Source organism: Electrophorus electricus, chromosome 16, assembly GCF_013358815.1.
Source record: "Electrophorus electricus isolate fEleEle1 chromosome 16, fEleEle1.pri, whole genome shotgun sequence".
In the NCBI taxonomy this organism is placed as follows: domain Eukaryota; kingdom Metazoa; phylum Chordata; class Actinopteri; order Gymnotiformes; family Gymnotidae; genus Electrophorus; species Electrophorus electricus.
In genome coordinates, this window is record NC_049550.1 from 18,585,685 (window position 1) to 18,610,333 (window position 24,649).

A 24,649-nucleotide genomic window follows, 5' to 3' on the forward strand; every position below is an offset into this window, starting at 1 on the left:
CGAGAATTGGTGAGCTGGTGTAAGGTCAACAACCTGTATCTGAATGTTGACAAGACAAAAGAAATGGTTGTTGACTTCAGGAGAGCAAGGCGAGATCACTCCCCGCTTGCCATCAATGGCTCCTTAGTGGAGATCGTCAAGTTCCTTGCTGAACATCAAGTTCCCTCGTGTTCACTTAGCGGAGAACCTCACCTGGACCCTGAACACCAATTCCATCATCAAGAGAGCCCAGCAACGTCTTCCTTTGTTCAAGTTCAAGTTTGGTTCAACTTTGGAATCTCCCATCACCCATCCTCACTACCTTCTATAGAGCTACTATAGAGAGCATCCTGAGCAGCTGCATCATTACCTGGTTTGGGAACTGCACAGCCTTTGACCACAAGACCCTCCAGAGAATAGTGAGAACAGCTGAGAAGATCATTGGGGTCTCTCTTCCCTCCATCACAAACATCTACACAACACGCTGCATCCGGAAAGCCACCAATATTGTGAAAGACCCCACACACCCCATACATGAAGTGTTCACCCTTTTGCTATATATATATATATATATATATATATATGCTTATACACAGTCTCACACACACATGCATGCATGCATGCATACATACATACATACATACATACATACATACATACATATCGATATACACACATTGTTTTGTATCGGACTAGTGCTGAAGTCAAACTTCACACAAATAAAATATGCACTCCTGTTGTAGTCTTGCACATTATCCTACTTGCTGCTAGAGTAATTTGTAAGCTGGAATTGTACATTGTGTACATATGTACAATGTACATACACATATATCCATATATACATTACTTTACATATTCCCAGTACTATGTATTGGACTAAATAATTGCACTGTCTATTCATTTTGTATTTGTCCTCTCCTGTATTTATTATTGTTTATTTAATGTTTATGACATTTTGCACTATATTGGATTGTTTGCACTTGCGTAGCATGTTGTCTGTTGCACTGTTGTTTTGTGTTGCACCATGGTCCTAGAGGAACATCGTTTCATTTTTGCTGTGTACTTGTATATAGCTGAAATGACAATAAAGCCTCTTTAAACTTTGAACATGAACTTGAAAGGCTGTCATTTGATGACATGGAGTTGGATTACGCTTGGTGTGTTTGTTGATGCTGCTGTTGATTCTTTGTTGATTCTTTTTACTTTTTGCTGCAAATATATATATATATATATATATATATATATATATATATATATATATATATATATATATATATATATATATATATATAATTTTTATTTATTTTTAATTTTTTTTTGAGGACCGCTTTCTTAAGGGTATTTTTTCCTTTCCTTTCACTTTTCTTCATCTTTTGAGCCTCACTATTGCACTAAAATGTGCATATGTATACAGTGTTGCTTAAAAGTAAGACTTACTTAAACCATCATTAACATCTTATTATTTTCCAATCTTTACTGTCTATGAGCAATATTCACTTTTTAGGCATTGTAAAAAAGTTGTTGCTTATTATTTAAGTAAAGAATAATATATAAAACATTTTCTCTTGAGAAACACACAAGTGTGTGTGTGTGTGTGTGTGTGTGTGTGTGTATATATATATATATATATATATATATATATATATATATATATATATATATATATATATATATATATATATATATATATATATGCACACATAATAAAAAACAGATGGCATTTTCATTTTATTGAGCATGATTGAGAACCAGTTTGTTAATGGTTTGATAGATTTCATTGTTCGTATAATAAATTTAAAAAAGAAAGAAAATATTTTTGTCCCAACACAAATATTTCGAATTAATATCAATATCACAACGTATCAATTAGCACAACCTATAAATGAATACAACAGCTTTGCTATACTAAAATATGATCAACATTTACAATTCTAAAATTTTATTAGTATTTATATAGCTATTTTTTAGATTGCATAAATATAAATAAGCAGATTTATATGTAATTATACTTTGGTAAAAATTAAGTTAATTTAATGTAATAACATTAAAAAGACATGGTGAGATATTATGGCAGTGATTATTATATGTTTCACTATAGGATCCAAAACATATAATCACTTTAGATACTGGTTATATTCAGGGTCATTGGAGTGAATTTAATGTGCAGTGTGACACAGTTATCACACTGCATTTTTGGTAACTGATATGTATTTGCAGAGTTTGATGGTTATAGCACTGCATGCAACGTGACCAACAGGAGTCCGACAAACAGAGAGAGACACCACGGTCCTGCATCACGATGAACTGTTGCATATCCTGTAAGCATATATGCACACACATTAAGTAGTGAGACAAAATTTAAAATAACTTCTGCTTTCCTTAAGTAGTGCATCCTTATATGCATTAGTCCCTGTAATGGCAATTAAGGTCATCTTTATAGTAATATCATTATGGACTAAGGTAATAGTTACATTAATGCCATTATGTGCTACGGTAATCGTTACAGTAATTGCATGGACTACGGTAATAACAGTAACAGGTAATCGTTACAGTAATTATGGACTAAGGTAATCATTACAGTAATGATATGGAATAAGGTCATCGCTGCAGTAATGATAAGGACTAAGCTAATAATTACAGTATTGATATGGACTATGGTAATCTTTGCAATAAAGACACTGACTCAGGTAATCATTACAGTAATGATATTATGGACTAAGCTAAAAATTACAGTATTGATATGGACTAAGGTAATCATTACAATAACTAATGCAGCACTTGTCACTGCAATAATATGCAATAAAACATTTACAGTAAAGATATTGTGTAATATAGCACACATTTTATTAATACAAAGTAATACTCATATTAATGAAAAGCTTATTCATATAGCTTATAGCAGAGGCGCAATTTGTATAATTTCAAATGATGTTACCTCCTGTGCTGTTGGTAGTTGTCAAGATGGTTTGTGTGGTGGTGCTGTTTATAGGTGAAGATGTGGTGGGGTTTTGTTTTCCTCCAGTCAGTCCGATGCCCAGGGTGTCCAGATCAGACTGGTACTGCTGTGTCTCCCAGAACTGGACCAACGTGCTGCTCTCAAACATCTTCAGAATAGGTAGATTCACCCCCAGTAGATCACGAACTGTATTCACATTCAGGTCCTGAGACACAAAATGTAGAAACTCACAAATACACACAAAAAAATGTTTTTTTCATTTTTGTAAACTTTTAAAACCTTTAAAATAAAAATGTAGTTTAATAGCAAATTCCTTCCTATTTCTCCAATGAGAATGCAGACAGCTGTGCCCTACTATGGTATCTAGGAAGAGCACCTAGGTCAGGAGCCAAGCTCTGCAGAATAGATCTCAACTCTGCCCCAAAGAAACAACTGGTAAAGATGTTGAGGACACGTGCATGCGTGCACATACACACACAAAATCCCCACCTGTGCTTATTCTAGTCAGTTGTTTTGTTATATCATACCTTGACCACATCACGGTTCAGATTAATGAAGGTGGTAATGTCCATATTGATGTTCTGAGTAGCGAGATTTATTATATCCGACCGAGGAGCTCCACCTACAAACACATAGACATGCAGTGATGTATTTATTTTGGATGACTGAGTGAAAACTAATTGGAAAAAAATATCCCAAGGCACTGATAAAATGGAACTTAAAATATCAGTCCTACCCGTGTTTGCAGCTGAGTCTGAGAGTGTATGTATACATGAGAATTTTAAAGCCTGTAGTGGATATTCTTTGTTCATGTGGGGAATACCTGTTGTGTATGTATATTATGTGTGTTTACCTAGGAAAGATCTGATGAGCAGGAAGAACTCTGTGGCATTGCTGTGTAGAGAGCTGAACGAGATGTCGGCGATGTTATACAGAGCTGTTTTCTGATCGATGGTGCAGTTGGACAAGTCAATAGGGTTTGCATATCTGCAGAAAGAAAAACAGCAAGGAGACACAGTATTTTACCATTATATTCCTGTATTGTTTTGTTTTTAGCATTGATGTAAGAAACATCATGGAATTCTGACATCTATTGGATTTATTTAATTTTTCTGACTGGCCACAACTGGCAAGATATGTGACATCAATATCATGTAATGTCCTGCAGCATCATGTGTCATACAAACTCCTGCAGTGTCATACAGGGTCATGAAGTGCCATACAATGTCATATATTCATGACTGTGTGTGAGTGTATGTGTTTGTTGTGTGTGGTGGAAATGCTGTTCTACTGTATACAAGCAGCTGTGAAGGGTGAACTACTGTAACCAAGAACAAATTCCTTATATGTGTGAGGATATTTGGCCAATAAAGCCAGATTCTGATTCTGATAGTGTCATACAGGGTCCTGCAGTGTCGTAGAGGGTTATACAGTGTCATGCAGGGTCCTGCAGTGTCATGCAGGGTCCTGTAGTGTCATACAGAGTTATACAGTGTCATAAAGGGTCCTGCAGTGTTGTACAGGGTCCTGCAGTGTCATACAGGGTTATACAGTGTCATGCAGGGTCCTGCAGTGTCATGCAGGGTCCTGTAGTGTTATACAGGGTCTTGCAGTGTCATGCTTGTTATGCAGGGTAATGTGATAAGCTACCAAGTCAATTGCCCCAACTTGCTGTGTCCTTTCAAACAGGTAATGATGTGGTGCAGCCTTATGTCATCACAAATCTGGGCAGGGGTTGCAGAAATCTGCAAGTTTTTCTACTTTATTATATGTATTTCTATGAATTACATATGTTTCCATCCAATATGTTGCTTAGTTACTGTAGTTCTGATTGAAACATTTTTTCCCTCTCTTCAACCTGGTCAAGCCAGAACTCTTAACAGACCTCCTAACAGATACTCAGAAAATACTCAGATACTCAGAGGCTGACTACCTCTACCTCTGATTACTTAACAACTAGCTCAGGCCTGGGCTGGGTCATTACCCTGTTCTTATTTGCTGCATTCTGTATTGGCTTGTTTGCATATTCACCCTGTTATGGATTCTTGCATTCAATGTTGATGAACAAAAAAATTTCTAAGACATCCTTTAAAATCTTAGGGCATTTTCTCTGGTTTTGCATATTTTGTTAAATTCACTTTAAAGGTTCTTATTTATAGTATGATACACATATGTTTCATATCAAAATGTTCAGAACAATCTCAGCTCTCTTCCTAATGAGGTACCATTTGACCTAGACCACTGCATAAAGAAATATGGCCATAAAGCTGAAAGTTTGAGGACCAATTTTAGAAATATAATATATCTCATGTGAAAAAATACCTTTTCTAGTGTGAACCAATTGTTTCGGTGTTTGAAATACATTTACCAAAGTGATTGGTTAACAAAAGTCATTAAATATGAATAAAGTAGTATAGAAATGTGTGATAAATATCCAAAAAGTATATTTTTTTCAATTGTTTACTGAGTAAAGGTCTGATGTCTCAATCTTAGAGGGACTTAGAGGAAATGAAACTAAACAATGTGATTTTATATTATATATCAAGGCTCATAGAATATCAAAAATATCAAGCTTCATGTGTGCAGGTGAGAAATGAGCATTACAACAACTATAATCAAAATATGGCAAAAAACAGAAGACTCAGCTACACAGGACAGTATTGCGTATGGTCGAAACATATCCATTCATCTGCACTACACTAGCTTACTTTCACATAAAAAAAAAAAAAAAACATTTAACGAAGCAAACATTTACTAATGGACAGTCAAGTTTGTCAAACAAATGTCATGACTGTTGTATTACAAATCACTTACATGAATTTTGCACCGAAGCAGCACTTAGCTAGATAGCTAGTAGCAGACATTGTGTCTACATATGATTAGTTATCCAAGTCCACTATTATATACTATTTTGTATTGTAAAATAACATTAACTTAGCCATCATCATAATAATTGTCACGGAATCCCCCCACAAGTCATATGGTATCGCCCTCCGTGTGCAGGGGGATTCATATGTGTACTGTTTTGTAACCACGCCCCCCAGGATTGCACACATGTGTGTAGGGTTTAATGTTACGTGTTAGTTTGTCTATTTAAACCCCTGTCTGTGTGTGCACCATTGTTGGTGATTGTAGCTATGTAGCATAAGTAGCTTTGTCACTACTTATGTGTTAAAGTCGATCTATGTAAACATCGCTGTAGCCGTAACGTTAGTCTGTGCACTCACCGTTAATGTGTATGTGTTCTTCGCTCAATGTTAGTGTAATCATGTTCACCGTAGATGTATGTGAGTTCCACCTATGTTGTCCACGTAATGTCAATAAATGTCATTCACCGTCGAGAAAGTCTGTACGTCCTGCCCCGCTCCCGCCGTACTCGGGCCAACAGCCTTACTATGCATCAAGTGTGCATCAAGTGTGTTATGATTTAGCACTAGAATGGCTAAAGACTACGTTTTTGTAAGGCAAACACACCCTGCTACTGGCCTGCCACCCTGCTTTGAAGCGTTCAGTGCCTATTGTAAGGACAGAGAGTAAGGACAAAACACTGACCGCCACATACAGAGAAAGCTTGTATTTAATTTTTTACTCAGTATTTGTTTGCTTATTTACTAATGAGCATGCATGTGCTTGCGTGTGTGTCCATGTGTGTTTGCATGTGTCTACTTACCTTAGGTTTTCAGCAGTTATTTTGCTGAGTGCACTAGTGTTCAAAGAACAGATGTCCGACATGATAGCATTTATTTCAGAGTGTGGCCAGGAACGCGAAGATAATTCATAATCACTGCATTAGTCTACACACACACACACACACACACACACACACACTCACAAAAGTGAACACATTATTTCTCTAGCAAAAAAACATCTAAAATAACATGGGTATATTGACACTAGTACAACCTTATGACTGACTATTAAATCCCAGCCAATATATGTTAACACATGTTTGATATTTAAGTTCCCTCTTCTCAATACATTCAACACACAAACACTGATGGATTTGTTACCTGATCTGAAGTCCAGGCCCCATTAACTGGGTTCATTAAAGTGGCCAGAGTGTCTAATGAGGTGATGTTCCAACTGTTGATTTCACTGACATTGGCCACACGAGATGTGGAGCCCAGTAACTGCACCACACTGTCCCCAAGGCCTGATGGGTATGCCTGCAACACACACACACACATACCAGCAAATCTGAAACAACATTCCTTTTGGAAGTAAGCCGTGAACACACCCAGACCTCCCAAAACATACATCCTAAACAAACTAATGTATTCTATTAGTAATATCTAAGCAATATCAGAAAACTATGTTGGAAACACACAAACAGACACATACACACTCTCATCAACTCTACATTATTAAATAGTATTTAAAAAGGTACTTAGCAAAGCTGACCTGGTTTAGTTTGTTCAGAATGACCATTTCCATGCTGGGATCCACCACTATCTGAGTGATAGCTACCAGGTTGTTTATTAGCACAGTTACATTCAGACACAAATCAAACTGAGTGGAAGTGTAGCTCAAAATGAACGACTGATCCGCAATTGTTGTGTCTGTGATGTAACCCGCAGTACATCCTGACAGACACAGAGAGAAGAAATTAATTTATTTACTGTCTTTCTGTGACAGTTATACTACATTGCAAAAAACCCTAAATCTAAGACTAACCATTGTTTGTTTTTGTCTGTAATGAAGACCCAGAACTATACTTGTACTGTATTTGTGGAGACAGTTTATGGATTGGAGGACATAATCCTATAACCTGTAGTCTCTGTCAGTGTGGGCATGTTTGCACTGATACCTGTATCACATCTGCGTCTGAGATTTTGCTTGGATGCATTAAATAAACTTTGTAGCTTTGTTACTGGGTTGTTCTTGGCCCTCAGGGCTGACATGAATATGTAAGTACATGAAAAATATGTAAGTACATGAAAGAATTTAATAAAATGTATACAACACACCCTGCCTCATTTAAGAAAAGAACAGGTTACATACAAAGTTAAATTTGTTCCAGAAGTATTGGTTTAAGTAGAGAGGCAGGGGGCCTAACTGTTGTAGTGTCTGCAGATTCCATGTTGATAGATTTCTGAAAACAAAAGTACAACCTGTGAGACGCAGCTCCTGATGAACTAATGAACAATGCAATGTGTGAGATCTCCCACAGGTGTTCACATTACACATAAACATTCTCTTAAGGAAGTAAAGTATTTTCATTTTAAATTATTTTTAAATTGTATTTATTAATTTATTTGCATTTTTATTATATATATATATATAATATATATATATATATAAAGACTCTCAAATATAACAATTTATCAGTAAAGATTCTGTCATTTGCTTTATAACAGCTTTGAATCCTCTTTCCTCATCTATACACTATAAGTGCATTATTCATTGTTTAATGTCTCTTACCCATAGTTTGTGTTGCCACTGAAGAGCAGTGTCTGTATACCCGAGACCTGAGAGTCAGTCAGGTCTCCACAGTTCTTTAACTTCTCTATGATGAGTGGGTCAGACTTCTGGATGTAGGATGAGTTTAGTGTGCAGGTCATATTACCCAGAATATCCACCTGAGTCTTGTTCAGATTGAAGCCAGAAATACCCTTGAACAGCACAAAAGACATAAATGTGAGAGTATGTGTGTGTGTGTGTGTGTGTGTGTGTGTGTGTGGGTGTGTGTGTGTGTGTGTGTGTAGCTCTGCCTGTATGCTTTTACTCTTAAAGAAAGTTGATTGTTTTAGGTGTGTGTGTGTGTGTGTGTGTTTGTAGTTCTTCCTGTTTGATGTGTACTTTTAAACAAAGTGAATTGTTTGTGTGTGTATGTGTGTAGCTCATGTGTACTCTTAAAGAGGAATGTTTTGTGTGTGTGTGTGTGTGTGTGTGTGTGTGTGTGTGTGTGTGTGTGTGTGTGGTTTACTAGGCAGGTATGTGAATGGTTAAATAGTGTGTGTGTGTGTGTGTGTGTGTGTGTGTGTGTGTGTGTGTGTGTGTGTGTGTGTGTGTGTGTGTGTGTGTATGCATGTGTGTGTTTACCAGGCAGCTCTCTGCATTGTTGAACAGGATGTTCTGTCTGTTGAGGAAGCTGGAAGGAACAGAGAAATCTGCTCTGCCCAGAGCACTGAAATATGAACTGCAGTTCACCTTCGGCACCATCTCATAGCTAGAGCACACACACACACACACACACACACACACCCACCACCACCACCACCACAAATCAAATACACAGAAACAAACATTACAGAGAAACAAAAACAATATATAGGAGTATCACCTATTAACAAAATATTTCAGTCAAACAAAACTAACATGCAGAAATGAAAGTGCATTTATTTGAATTTTACTCAGCGGACATATTAATGTGTTTGATGCTAATTCAACAAAAAAGAATACTTCAAAAAAGATACAGCACCACCTGTCATATAGTAGTTTGAATATATGCTTGAGAGTTAATTTGTTATTCTGTTTATTTATGTTCACACAACATTCAAACCGTTTTGCTTATATTGTGAAATGTTATAAAATGCATATACATTTGTCCTAATGTGAATACTGTGTGTGTGTGTGTGTGTGTGTGTGTGTGTGTGTGTGTGTGTGTGTGTGAGTGAGTGAGTGTGTATTACACACTCATAATAAAGAAGCATGTCAGGAGGGACATCACTGAAGGTCAAAGATGTGTCGTTTTTCACATAAGTGTACATGCTGGTCAGCTGCAGTAGAGAATACACAGTGAGTCACTCCACTGTTACATCAGACATCCTCTTTCATTTACTCCAATATACCACCTCAGTGTCACAGCAAGTATCAATTTGAACTTTTAAAAAAATGTATGATGGTCTTAATGCCAATGTTGATAAACTTTCGTTTGACATGCTCAGATATATAACAGGTTCTTTTACACCTAAATCAGGGATCTAAGGCTACATTTTACACATTTCAGATTTTAAACTTACTGAAATTCCTTTGTTTTCTAAATGAAAATATACATTTTTAAATCTAATTACTAAGATTATATTTACACATATAATAAAAAAAAAGACTGAAGTTCAAAGCACAGATAATCATAAAAGAAAATAGCTTTTACAGATATACCTAAACTTAGAACTGGTAGCATACACAATTATTGATACATTTTGCAGCAATTTATTTAAGACTTAATACTAGGAGCAATAAATGATTTTACCACCAAAAAGTAGCAAACATTATTTCTGAAATCTGAAACATCCAGGCCACTAGGTGTCAGTATAATGGGTATTTCATAATGTGAAGAAGAGTCATTAGAAATATGACTTATTGTTCCTTTAACTGATTAAATATCTGTGTACCTGTGACTCTTGCAGAGGGACCTTGCTCCTGCCTGGACGTAGTCTACAAGCGTGCACCAACTGTATGACTTTTTGCACAGGGAGAGCCTGAGCTGAGGTGCTAGTAAATCCTTGGAGTATTAACTCTGGAACACTGCAAACACACACACACACACACACACACACGCACACACACACACACACACACACACACACACACACACAAACAAACCTAAAAAATCTGTTTTGATCACTAAAAAGTGTAAAGAATCATCCAAGATTTACAAACTTTTGTATTCTGCCCTTTGTCTATATGATCTCTCATTATACACTATTTGTAGTGTGTGTGTGTGTGTGTGTGTGTGTGTGTGTGTGTGTGTGTGTGTGTGTGTGTGTGTGTGTGTGACAGAATTTAACTCACTTGTCTGCATTTGATGTGGCACTAGCCACTGGACCAAACAACACCACAGCCTAGTAAAATACAAAATAATAAACAGACATTTAGACAGACAAACCAGCACAACTGGACCACTATTACATATTACTTGTTAGCATGTCAATGTATTGAAGGGGAAAAGTACACAATATGGAAAATGACTAGTCATATATGAATTTATATAGTGTTACCTGGCCTTGATTCCAGTTCTTTTGGTTGACAACTGAAATTTTTACAGTGTTGAGAGATGCCAGTAGCACACGTGGAATGTATGTTGCCAGTTCATTTGGAACGTTCACGACTGCTTCGGTCTCATCTATAGAGATAATCTGGAAGAAAGGGTAGAAACCTCAGTCTTTCCAGATTCTGGCTACATGGCATTTAATGTAGTGTTTGTATTGCAGCGCAGTAATGACATGCTCCACACTGTCTGTTTCTCTACACTGCCTCTACCCACTGACCACTGCCTCCACACAATGTCCCCCTTTACCCACTGACCATTGACCACTGCCTCCACACAATGTCCCCCTCTACCCACTGACCACTGACTTCACCAGTGTCCCCATCTACCCACAGACCACTGCCTCCACACAATGTCCCCCTCTACCCATTGACCACTGCCTCCACACAGTGTCCCCTTCTACCCACTGACCACTGCCTCCACACAGTGTCCCCCTCTACCCACTGACCATTGACCACTGCGTCTACCCACAGACCACTGCCTCCACACAATGTCCCCTTCTACCTACTGTCCACTGCCTCCACACAGTGTCCCCCTCTACCCACTGACCACTGACTTCACCAGTGTCCCCCTCTAACTACTGGCCACTGCCTTCTGTTTGTACCTTCTGGACAAATTTCTCTTGCAGAACCTCTGGTGCTTTCAGAATGTTGTTGACAAATGTTGGATTCTGGGATAAAGTCAGAAGTTGAGAGGATGGAATACTGGACATGGTTGCTGTGGAAACACCTCCAATGAGCGTGCCCAGAGTCTCCAGGGCAGAGCCACTGTTGATCTGTCAATCAAAACATAATTCAATTAAAATACATCCAGTGAGGATACCAAGAGGGAACAAAATTACATTAAGTGTTTTGAATCTGGCATTCTGATCTACTGTTTTGTAGGATTCATTTCAGACTATACTGTGTAAGATGTAGTATGTAAGGTGTAGAGTGTTCTGTACAGACTGTATTGTGTAAGATGTAGTGGGTAAGGTGTAGTGTGTAGTGTACAGACTGTACTGTGTAAGATGTAGTGTGTAAGGTGTATTATGTAGGGTGTACTGTGTTTTATTGTGTAGTGTGTAAGGTGTACTGCATTTTATTACATAGTGTGTAAGGTGTAAGGTATACTGTGTTTTATTATGTAGTGTGTAGGGTGCAGTGTGTAAGGTGTAAGGTGTACTGTGTTTTATTGTGTAGTATGTAAGGTGTACTGTGTTTTATTGTGTGGTGTGTAGGGTGTAGTGTGTAAGGTGTAAGGTGTACTGTGTTTTATTATGTAGTGTGTAGTGTCTAAGGTGTACTGTGTTTTATTGTGTAGTGTGCAGGGTGTAGTATGTGGTGTGTAAGGTGTACTGTTTTATTGTGTAGTGTGTAGGGCATACTGTGTAGTGTGTAAGGTGTACTGTGCAGTGTGTAAGGTGTACTGTGTTTTATTGTGTAGTATGTAGTGTGTTAGGTGTACTATGTTTTATTGTGTAGTGTGTAAGGTGTAAGTGTACTGTGTTTTATTGTGTGTTGTGTATTGTGTAAGGTGTACTGTGTTTCATTGTGTAGTGTGTAGTGTACAAAGTGTACTGTGTTTTATTGTGTGGTGTGTATGGTGTAGTGTGTAAGTTGTACTGTGTTTCATTGTGTAGTGTGTAGGGTGTAAGGTGTACTGTGTTTTATTATGTAGTGTGTAGTGTATAAGGTGTACTGTGTTTTATTGTGTAGTGTGCAGAGTGTAGTTTGTGGTGTGTAAGGCATACTGTTTTATTGTGTAGTGTGTAGGGCATAGTGTGTAGTGTGTAAGGTGTACTGTGTTGTATTGTGTAGTGTGTAGTGTGTAAAGTGTACTATGTTTTATTGTGTAGTGTGTAAGGTGTAAGTGTACTGTGTTTTGTTGTGTATGGTTTAGTGTGTAAGGTGTATTGTGTTTTATTATTTATAAATAAACTGAAATTTTACATTTTAACTTCATTATCATAGTTCAATTTGATATGTAATTTAGTGGAGAAGTGAGACAAAAAAAAGTGTTTTGTGTGTTAGGGTTTGGGTTTAGTGTCAGGGATAGGGTTAGGGCTAGGTTAGTCATATAGCAGCTCACTGGTGTAGTGTGTAAGGTGTACTGTGTTTTATTATGTAGTGTATAAAGTGTACTATGTTGTGTAGTGTGTAAGGTGTACTGTGCTTTATTGTGTAGTGTGTAAGGTGTACTGTTTTTTATATTGTAGTTTGTACTTACTTTGAAGCCTGCATTAGTGATGCTCTGGACGATGGCGTTGGCCTGGCCTTGGTTCCAGCCAATGACTGAGCTGAGAGTTGCCAGAGAACTGTTTATGACAGCAGGAGGGGCGGAGCTTATCTGACCCTCCGTCAGGCTGATGCTCTCGTTGCCGAGTGACTGAATGATGGTTGCATTTAAAGTGGGAATGTTTGCTACTAGTACTGCTGTGACCTGTGAGGAGAAGAGGATTGTGGGTAACTCAAACAGTTACCTGTTTACTGAAGTGAACAGATTGATCACTCAGATGGTCAGGAAGAAGACCTAACTGAGTGGGTCAGGCCCATTCAAAAGACACAAAGCCACAGTTTTAAGCTTATGACACTGACAGCAGCAGAGAGGTCAATTCCTGTAATTGTGGTGATTTGGATACTTACAGTTGTCACAGTGATGCTGACTCTGGCAGTGGTGGTTTTTGTAGTGGTGGTGCTGGTATTCACATTGGTTCTGCTCATGGTGGTGTTGACATGAGCAGTTGTAGTTTTGCCAGTGACAGGGGGAATAAAAGTGGTGTTGTGAATAGCAGTAGCATTATTAGTAGCATTGTCTCCAGTGTGTGTTTTGTTGATGTTCATGTTGGTGTTGTTAATACTGGTGGTGTTCACATGACTGGTTGTAGTGTTTGCAGTGATGGGAATAGAAGTGGTGTTGTGCATAGCAGTAGCATTATTAGTAGCATTGACACCAGTGTGTGTTTTGTTGATATTCATGTTGGTGTTGTTGAGACTGGTGGTGTTCACATGACCAGTTGTAATGTGTGCAATGAAAGGGGGAATAGAAGTGGTGTTGTGAATAGCAGTAGCATTTGTAGTAGCATTGACACCAGTGTGTGTGTTAATATTCATGTTGGTGTTGTTGGTCGTGTTCACATGAGCAGTTGTAGTGTTTGCAATGACAGGGGGAATAGAAGTGGTGTTTTGAGTCGCAGTGGCATTTGTAGTAGTATTGACACCAGTCTGTGTGTTGTTGATGTTCATATTGGTGGTGTTGAGACTGGTGGTGTTCACATGAGCCATAGTAGTGTTTGAAATGACAGGAATAGAAGTGGTGTTGTGAATTACACTAGCATTATTAGTAGCATTGACACCAGTGTGTGTTTTGTTGATATTTATGTTGGTGTTGTTGAGACTGGTGGTGTTCACATGACCGGCTGTAGTGTGTGCAATGACAGGGGGAATAGAAGTGGTGTTGTGAATAGCAGTAGCATTTGTAGTAGCATTGACACCAGTGTGTGTGTTGTTAATATTCATGTTGGTGTTGTTGAGACTGGTGGTGTTCACATGAGCAGTTGTAGTGTTTGCAATGACAGGGGGAATAGAAGTGGTGTTTTGAGTCGCAGTGGCATTTGTAGTAGTATTGACACCAGTCTGTGTGTTGTTGATGTTCATATTGGTGGTGTTGACATGAGCCGTAGTAGTGGTGGCATTGGCAGTGGTATTCACAGGACTTGTACTGGAACTTGTAGTAGTAATGATTGTGGTGTTATTTGCTGTTATGTTGACACCAGTAGTGACAGCAGCGAGTGTAGTGGTGGTTAAGTCCTCTATTCCTCCAGTCAGTCCGATGCCCAGTGTGTTCAGCTGAGACTGGTACTGCTGTGCCTTCCAGGACTGGACCAACGCTGTATTCTCAAACAGCTTTAGTTCTGGCAGATTCACCCCCAGTAGATCCATAACTGTACTGACACCCAAGTTCTGAAACACACAAACACACACAAAACACAAACAATTTTTGTTTTTTATCTGAGCTCAAAACTATTTCATATTCTCTTTCCTATTATTCAATACTGAAGCTCTATTTTTGGGTGCTTCATACCTTCACCACTGCAGGATTCAAACTCAAGAACGTGGTGATATCCATGCTTATGTTCTGAGTAGAAAGTTCTTGTATATCTCCAATAGGAGCTCCACCTAATAATCAAGGAGGAAAAACACTAGTCGGTTTAATGAAATGGATGCTATAGGCCAGCTGTGAGCTCCTGTGGCTGGACAACCAAAATATCATCACTTTTGATGGGTTATTGCTGACAAACCCAGTTCTTGGTCAAGATATGACTGTAGGAATTCTGAGACTGTAAGAGTAGGAGTGGAGCTGAGAGTGAAGCTAGAGGGGCAGAGCTGTTAGACTGAGGCGTTAGATTTGAACAAATCTATTCCTCACTCATAATCTACCCTCCCCCTCTCTCTGTTTCTCTTTCTCCAACTAACTCACTCTCTCTCTAACTCTCACTATCTCATATTCTCATATATATATATATAATGTTTAGATAAGCATTAAGATCATCATTATTTTTGAAATAAGTTATTAACTAGATTTATTATTGTAATTGATTCATTAAATATTTCTTAAAATATTTTTGAATATAAAATTATTATAATAAAAATAGGATTCTATGTTATTTGTTTTTCACTCTTTAATGCATGATTACGCATTTATATAGATTTTATTACTTCATTTTATAACTGTGTGTGTGTGTGTGTGTGTGTGTGTTACCGAGGTAAGGTGCGATGAACAGGTAATATATAGTGCTATTGCTGCGTAGAGAGCTGAAGGAAATGTTGGCGATGTTGTACAGAGCGGTTTTCTGGTCGATGGAGCATGGTGACAAATTCAAAGCATTTCCATATCTGCAGTGAAAAATAACACAAACTGCCTTCTATATTTGACTTAAACAGATTTTGCAGCAGAAGAGAGAATTCTAGCTGTGACTGAAAATTCTAGCTGCTGACTTTGAATATTTTGCAGGGGACATAAGAAAGACAAAGAGTGAGTTCCAGTAGTCAAGGTGGGAAAAGATGAAAGCAGAGTGTCTGCATCAGTCCTGATAAATGAGGGATAAAAGCCATGGAACAGAGATGAAAATACACACTTTTATTACACACTTATATAATTAAACACACACTCTTATCAGGGACCCAGTGTGTCACAGTTAGCCCCTCCCTGGCGTCTCGCTCTCCCTAGCAACCTGTCAGGTGCTACTTTGTTTGGTTTTTCTTCATGTGCACTGTTGTTTTTATTCTGTTAGTTCCGCAACTTGATTAATTCTCCGCTCTTCATTAGTTTAGCCTGTGCTTCATTTTTCCCTTGTTAGCTTGTGTATTTAACCCCAGTGTTTTCCTTGGTCATCAATGTTTCACATGTGGTCTGGTAGGTGTGCTGAGTTCTGTTAAAGGCATCCATGTTCTGCCTGTTTGTTTGTCTGTTTTGTTTCATCCTCTGGTTTTCCTGTGTTACATTTCCTGTCTACAGTAGTTTTTCATTATGCATTGTGGTTTTGTTTCCTTTTCTAAGTTCCCTGGCTATTCAGCCATGGACTATAGACTCTGGTTATGGATTTGGCTTAAAGCATTTTGCTCTTCTCAGCATTTGTCTCTGCCTCTCAATTGCTCTGCATTAAATAATGTGTGGTTCAGAAGAGAGAGTGGGATCGAAAATTACATCTACATTGTGAACTTCTCAGGATGGTTAAACGGACACTCCATAAATGTTTACTGCCAAGTCTGAGAGACTTGCTACTATGGATTTATGAACAATTAGTAAAAATTCAGTTTTATTGGATTAAGTTCAATAATAATATAATGCATCCAGTGTTTGTCGTAACTGATTTACTGTATCATATATTTACTAGGAAGAGGATAATAAGGGCACCAAAATCAGTTGAAAGAAGGAAATCATTATGAACGTGCAAGAGCACTGATTCAGTTCAAAACCAGACTGTTTCAGTACTAAAACCAGGCTGTTTCAATGTGAAAACCAGACTGTTTAGCGTAGCAAGGTCACTTGCTTGTTAGCATGTTTGCCTTTCAGTGCTAGGGTCTTAGGTTCAAGTCCCTGTCTAAATAGCACTAAACTAAATGTGCCTTGTGTGTCTTTGTGGGTCCAAAAACATTGGATACTCTGAACTGTCCTGTATGAATGCAACCTGTGTGTATGTCCAGTGATGGTTGGTGCTCTGTCCTAGTCTTAACCTCCTCCACTTCCCCTGCAGTGTTTGGTAGATGTGAACACCCATCAAAATAACTAATGAGGTACAGAGAGGTCTGATAGCTTGATTGTAATTGGGAGTAGAATAACTACCAAGAGGTACAGAGAGGTCTGATAGCTGGATTATGATTGGGAGTAGAATAACTACAGAGAGGTCTGATAGCTTGATTGTAATTGGGAGTAGAATAACTACCAAGAGGTACAGAGAGGTCTGATAGCTGGATTATGATTGGGAGTAGGATAACTACAGAGAGGTCTGATAGCTTGATTGTGATTGGGAGTAGTATAAGTACCATGAGCTCTTTACACTGCAGAGTGGAAAGGCTGGAGTTGTTAATTTTTTCTTTGACGAATCTAAAAATACAATTTATTGCTCAGCCGAGCTGGGAGATATAGTTTGTGTGTTGGTGTGTGTATGTGTGAGTGTAAGTTTGTGTCTAATTACCTCAGGCTGTCCTCTGTGATGTTGCCACGTACACTGATGTTCAAAGAACACAGATTGGAGCCGATTGCATTTAATTCAGCAGTTCCCAGAGTGTTACCAGCCACGCTTAGATACCTCATAATTACTGCATTACTCTACACACACACACACACACACACACACACACACACACACACACACACACACACACACACACACACACACACACACACACACACATACACATACACACACACACACCCCAATTGTTTAAAATGGGTTTTGTATGTCAGTGGTCTGTATGCAAAACATTGATCACCCACTGGAAATATTTTTTTCTCCAGTACCTCTAACCCCGGCTAATACAATAATAACTCTGATCCTACCCAGTATAATACTAACTCTAACCCCACCCAGTAAAATACTAACCCTAACCCTGCCCAGTACAATACTAACCCTAACCTCACCCAGTACAATACTAATCCTAACCCCACCCAGTACAATACTAACCCATACCCCGCCTAATACAATACTAACCCTAACCCCACTCAGTACAATACTAACCCTAACCCTGCCCAATACATTCAACACACAAACACTGATGGATTTGTTACCTGATCTGAAGTCCAGGCCCCATTAACTGAGTTCATTAAAGAGGCCAGTTTGTCTAATGAGGTGATGTTCCAACTGTTGATTTCACTGACATTGGCCACACGAGACGTGAAGCCCAATAACTGCACCACACTGTCCCCAAGGCCTGACGGGTATGCCTGCAACACATCCAGACCTCACAAAACATGCATCCTAAAAAAACTAATTTATTCTATTAGTAATATCTAAGTAATATCAGAAGACTATGTTGGAAACACACACACCGACACATTTACACTCTCATCAACTCTACATTATTAAATAGTATTTAAAAAAGTACTTAGCAAAGCTGACCTGGTTTAGTTTGTTCAGAATGACCATCTCCATGCTGGGATCCAACACTATCTGAGTGATAGCTGCCAGGTTGTTTATTAGCACGGTTACATTCAGACACAAATCAAACTGGGTGGAAGTGTAGTTCAAAATGAACGACTGATCCGCAATTGTTGTGTCTGTGATGTAACCCGCAGTACATCCTGACAGACACAGAGAGAAGAAATTAATTTATTTACTGTCTTTCAGTGACAGTTATACTACATTGCAAAATAACCCTAAATCTAAGACTAACCATTGTTTGTTTTTGTCTGTAATGAAGACCCAGAACTATACTTGTACTGTATTTGTGGACACAGTTTAAGGATTGGAGGACATAATCCTATAACCTGTAGTCTGTCAGTGTGGGCATGTTTGTAATGATACCTGTATCACGTCTGCGTCTGAAATTTTGTTTGGATGCAGTAAATAACATTTGTAGCTTTGTTACTGGGGTGTTCTTGGCCCTCAGGGCTGACATGAATGATGGCAGAAATATCTTTTTCTCAGTCTTTAAGGTTGCATAAACACACACAAAATATGTAAGTACATGAAAGTATAAATAAATAAAAGGTATACAACACACTCTGCCTCATTTAAGAAAAGAACAGGTTACATACAAAGCTAAATTTGTTCCAGAAGTCCTGATTTAAGTAGAGAGGCAGGGGGCCTAATTGCTTTAGTGTCTGCAGATTCCATGTTGATGGATTTCTGAAAACAAAAGTGCAATCTGTGACATGCAGCTCCTGATGAATCACTAATGAACAATGCAATGTGAGGTCTCCCACCAGTGTTCACATTACACAAACACACTCTACATTTTAATGACCTACATTTTAACTACACACTGGGCCAAATTATAATATATAAAGGAATATTTGTTTAAGTTGTCCCTTTATTTTCCTTTTGCCTTCCTTAAAAACCTAGCATTATGTTTAGAATTTTAAAAATATTTTCTAAATGAAAATTTTAAAGTCTCCTTATCTTTTTTATTTTACTAATATAAAAGCTACAGTCTTGTAGCTGAAGTCTAATATCACGGTTTTTCTTCCTGGCGTTCTTTTGGTGACGCCTTCACGTGTTTGTTTTGGTTTCTGTTCCTGGTTTTGTTTTGGCTCTGTTTTGTCAGGTTTCCTTCTTTTGGTTTTGTTGTTCCAAGCCCTTGCCTGTATCCTGGCCTGTAAATATATGTCTGGTTAGTCTTCATTTGCCTCGGTTATTTAAGCCCTGTGTTTTGTTTCCCATGTTGTCGGTTATTTTGGTTTGTTCAGTTATGTTTAGATTTGTTTTCACTATCGTTGTTGTCGTTTCTGTTTCCTGCTGGTTAGTTTCCTGAAGTCTCCCTCCTTCTGTGCTGTTGTTTTGTTTATCAACCTTTTGTCAGTTCTCTGCCAATGTTTTGCTTTGCTTCTTGCTTATTTCTTATTTTGGTTTGCCTAGTTTTTCCCACGTGTCTTACGTCTGTTTAAGCCTCTGTTAGCCTCCAAAATTTGTGTCCCTCGCGTGCTAAAGAACCTCATGCACTTGCATCCTGCCTCTCACCTTGTCCTTGCTACAACGTTACATATAAAGAGACTCAAATAATCCATTTTATCAGTAAAGATTCTGTCATTTCTGTCATTTCAACAGCTTTGAAACCTCTTTCCTGCTCTATACACTATAAGTGCATTATTCATTGTTTAATGTCTCTTACCCATAGTTTGTGTTGCCACTGAAGAGCAGTGTCTGTATACCCGAGACCTGAGAGTCAGTCAGGTCTCCACAGTTCTTTAACTTCTCTATGATGAGTGGGTCAGAGTTCTGGATGTAGGATGAGTTTAGTGTGCAGGTCATATTACCCAGAATATCCACCCGAGTCTTGTTAAGACTGAAGCCAGAAATACCCTTGAACAGCACAAAATGCATAAATTTGAGAGTATGTTTATTATGTGTGTGTGTGTGTGTGTGTGTGTGTGTGTGTGTGTGTGTGTGTGTGTGTGTGTGTGTGTGTGTGTGTGTGTGTGTGTACCAGGCAGGTCTGTGCATTCTTGAATAGAATACTCGGTCTGTTGAGAATGCTGGAAGGAATAGAGAAATCTGCTCCACCCAGAAATATGAAATATGAGGTGCAGTTCTGCACTTTGCCATAGCTGAAACACACACACACACACACACACACACACACACACACACACACACACACACACACACACAGAAATTATAGATATGACAAATGAGGAGGTATGATAGTAATATATGATCTATTTAATTTAATAGTTCAAACTAATTATGCTAACATGATTAGTAGCGATCAAAGGTATAAATTGGTCAGTTGAAAATGATGAGAAAATCACAAAATACTGTAATTATACAACAAGGCTACCAGTGGGATTCTGTAGTAAATTTTACTCAAGAGAAGCATGTGTTTAAAGCTTCTATTATAATTAAGGTTAAAGATTAAGTGTACATTATTCATATATGTACTGATTAATGTTTGATTACATGCAGCCCATTTTTGTTTGGATCACTTAAAAATATATATATTTTTTGCATGTGCGTTTTAAATGTCAATAGTATAGGCACATGTCAAGTGTGTGTGTGTGTGCACATTGGTGTGTGGTACACACTCATAGTAGAGAAGCATGTCAGGATGGAAATCACTGAAGGTCATAGAGGTGTCGTCTTTCACATAGCTGTACATGCTGGTCAGCTGTAGTAGAGAACACAGTGAATCCTTTTCAATGTTTTAAACTTGTCAAAAGTATTTGTTAGCAATGTCTCCAGCATTCTCTCATCTTTGTAACATATATAAGGAGTATCCTCACACAGCAGCGGATCATGAAAACTAGTCCATGCATGTATATCTTTACATCTGGACTACTGTAATACACTGCTCGCGGGTCTCCCTAAGAATGCCCTCTTAGAGAGGCACACACCCTCACACACAGAATTGGCTTTAAAATACTAATATTAATTTTATTTACTTCAAATAATATTGAATTTAATTTTGGCAAATACCTTCCTGAGGTGATAGTTCAAGAATGTATTAACCTTTATTATCCTTCTATGTATTCTCTGCTTTATGTAAAGCACTTTATAACCGTGTTTAAGAAAGTGCTATATAAATAGTTAATAATAATAAGTAATTGTGAATTAATTAATGATTCATGGCAATATTAAAAAATATTAATGTATTAGTATTGTTTATTTATTATTATATTTGATTCACTTGATGACTGTTGATCATTGCTTAAATTATACACAGTATTTCTAAAAAATGTTGCACCAGTCCTAATAAAAAGCAGGCATGAAATGAGTGTCACCCTGTGTACCTGTGACTCTTGCAGAGGGACCTTGCTCCTGCCTGGACGTGGTCTACAAGCTTTCACTACCTGTCTCGCTTTCAGCACAGGGTAATTACGAAATGAAGTGTTTGTAATTCCCTGGAGTATCGACACTGGCAAACTGCATACAGAAACACAAACACACACACACACACACACACACACACACACACACACACAGCACATCTAAAGGCTTTTTGCAATCCTTGCATGTGTAATTGAAATCCACTGGGGTGCGTTTGTGTGTGTGTCAGTGTGTGTGTGTGTGTGTGTGTGTGTGTGTGTATGCATGTATGTGATAGCAGTTAACGCACTCATCTGGATTTGAGGTGGCACTAATCGCTGTTCCAATCAACATCTTAGCCTAATGAAATAAAAAATAAACAAATAAACATTACAATTGTTTTGTACACAGCACAACACAACTGGACCAGCACTGTGTTTTTTGTATGTCAATGTACTGATGTCAGAGAGAGAAAATGACTTTCTGTAATGCAGGAGTAATGCGGGAGTAATGCAGCAGTGTTGAACACAGTAATACTTTTATTCACACACAACGAAGACAATGTAGCTCACATGCTGACGTAAGGTTACACCAACAATCAACAACTACAAGTCTTTATATACATGAACCGTAACGACACGAAACGAGGAACAGGTGTGATACACGGGTAGGGCATGGCCATGCAGAGTGTATGTGTTCTGTTACCTGGTTTTGATTCCACAATTTGTTGTAAATGATTGAAACATTTGCAAAGTTCACAGATGTCAGTGTCATTGCTGGAATGTATGTTGCCAGTGCATCTGGAACGTTCACCACTGCTTTAACTGGGTCTAAAGAAACAAGCTGAACAAAAAGGTAGGACATCAACCTCAGATTCTATTTAAATTATCCCTAAAGATGGAGTTTTTTTACAGTTCATGATATTCTATAAATACAAAACATTCTGCAGCTTTTATTAACCAGTAAATAAAAGAATGGTTTGTGTATCACAGTATACACAGTGTTTCAGAGTGTATGTTTGTGGGGCAGGGTTTTGTGTGTGTGTGTCCATGTGCATATGCGCACCTTCTGGACAAATGTCTCTTGCAGAACCTCTGGTGCTGTCAGAATGTTGTTGACAAATGTTGGATTCTGGGATACAGTGAGAAGTTGAGAGGATGGAATACTGGACATGGTTGCTGTGGAAACACCTCCAATGAGCGTGCCCAGAGTCTCCAGGGCGGCGCCACTGCTGATCTGTCAATCAAAACATAATTAAATTAAAATGCATCTAGTGAGGTTACCAACAGCAAACAATTTTTTTCAAGATTAATTTAAATTATTTTGGATATGTGTGGGTTATATTTCCCAATACAAACATAAATAAACTGAAATTGTACATTTTAACTTCATTATCATAGTTCAATTTCATATCCAATTTAGTGAACAAGTAAGACAAAAACAGTGTTTTGTGTCTTAGGGTTTGGGGTTTGTGTTAGCGATAGGGTTAGGTTAGTTAGGTTATAGCAGCTCAGTCGTGTAGTGTGTAAAGTGTACTGTAATATACAGTGTGTAGTATGTAAGGTGTGCTGTGTTTTATTGTGTAGTGTGTAAGGTGTACTGTGCAACATGTCGCATATATTTACTTTGAAGCCTGCATTAGTGATGCTCTGGACGATGGCGTTGGCCTGGCCTTGGTTCCAGCCAATGACTGTGCTGAAAGTCGCCAGAGAACTGTTTATGACAGTAGAAGGGGCAGAGCTTATCTGACCCTCCGTCAGGCTGATGCTCTCGTTGCCGAGTGACTGGAAGATGGTTGCGGTTAAAGTGGGAATGTTTGCTAGTAGTACTGCTGTGACCTGTGAGGAGAAGAGGATTGTGGGTAACTCAAACAGTTAGCTGTAAACTGATAAGTGAACAGATTGATCACTCAGATGGACAGGAAGACCTAACTGAGTAATTACCTCTGGATTAATCGGACTGCAGAGGCTGTTGATGGTCTTTAGGATGCTCTCACTATCTTTTGCTCCAAGTGTCACAAAAGCAAAACCAGGAGCTGCACACAACAGTTGACCTGGCAAGCTACACACACATACACACACACACACACACACACACACACACACACACACACACACACACACACTACTGATGAAGTATTTATTAGCAAATGAGTTCTGTCATGTGCATTTTCTGTGCAGAAGCAGAAGAAAAACATTCTGATCCATCCCCCTCTGATTCTGATCCATACTGACAAGCTTTTATTCATTTTGGTATAGTGAGAAGCGTCTAATATATTAAGTACATAGTGTTTAGTGTGGTATGTAGTATTTAGGGTACCGAGTGAGTATATAACCCAATATAGGGTTAGGGTTAGGGCTAGGATTAGGATTCTGCGTGTACAGCTGTGTGATGTAGTGTATTATATATAATGTATGCAGTTTGTAGTGAATGGTGTGTGTAGTGTATAACCTGAGGGGGTTGAAGTTAGGATTCTGGTTGTACAGCTGTGTTACGTAGTAGACAGTAACACTGGCTGCAATTCCTGAGGTGTTAAACAACTGAAGATTATCTGGGTTTGCCGCAAACACACCGATCTACAGGATACAATCAAAACTATGCATTAAAATCCGTGTGTGTGTGTGTGTGTGTGTGTGTGTAAAGCAAGTGCAACTGTCCTTACTGTTGAAGACTTCATGTGCACAGTCAAGACATCACACCAAACATCTCCACTTCCAGAGAAGGCAGAGTCAGCTGACCCTACAGTTAGTAACCCTAACTGTAACAGTGAGCGGTTAGG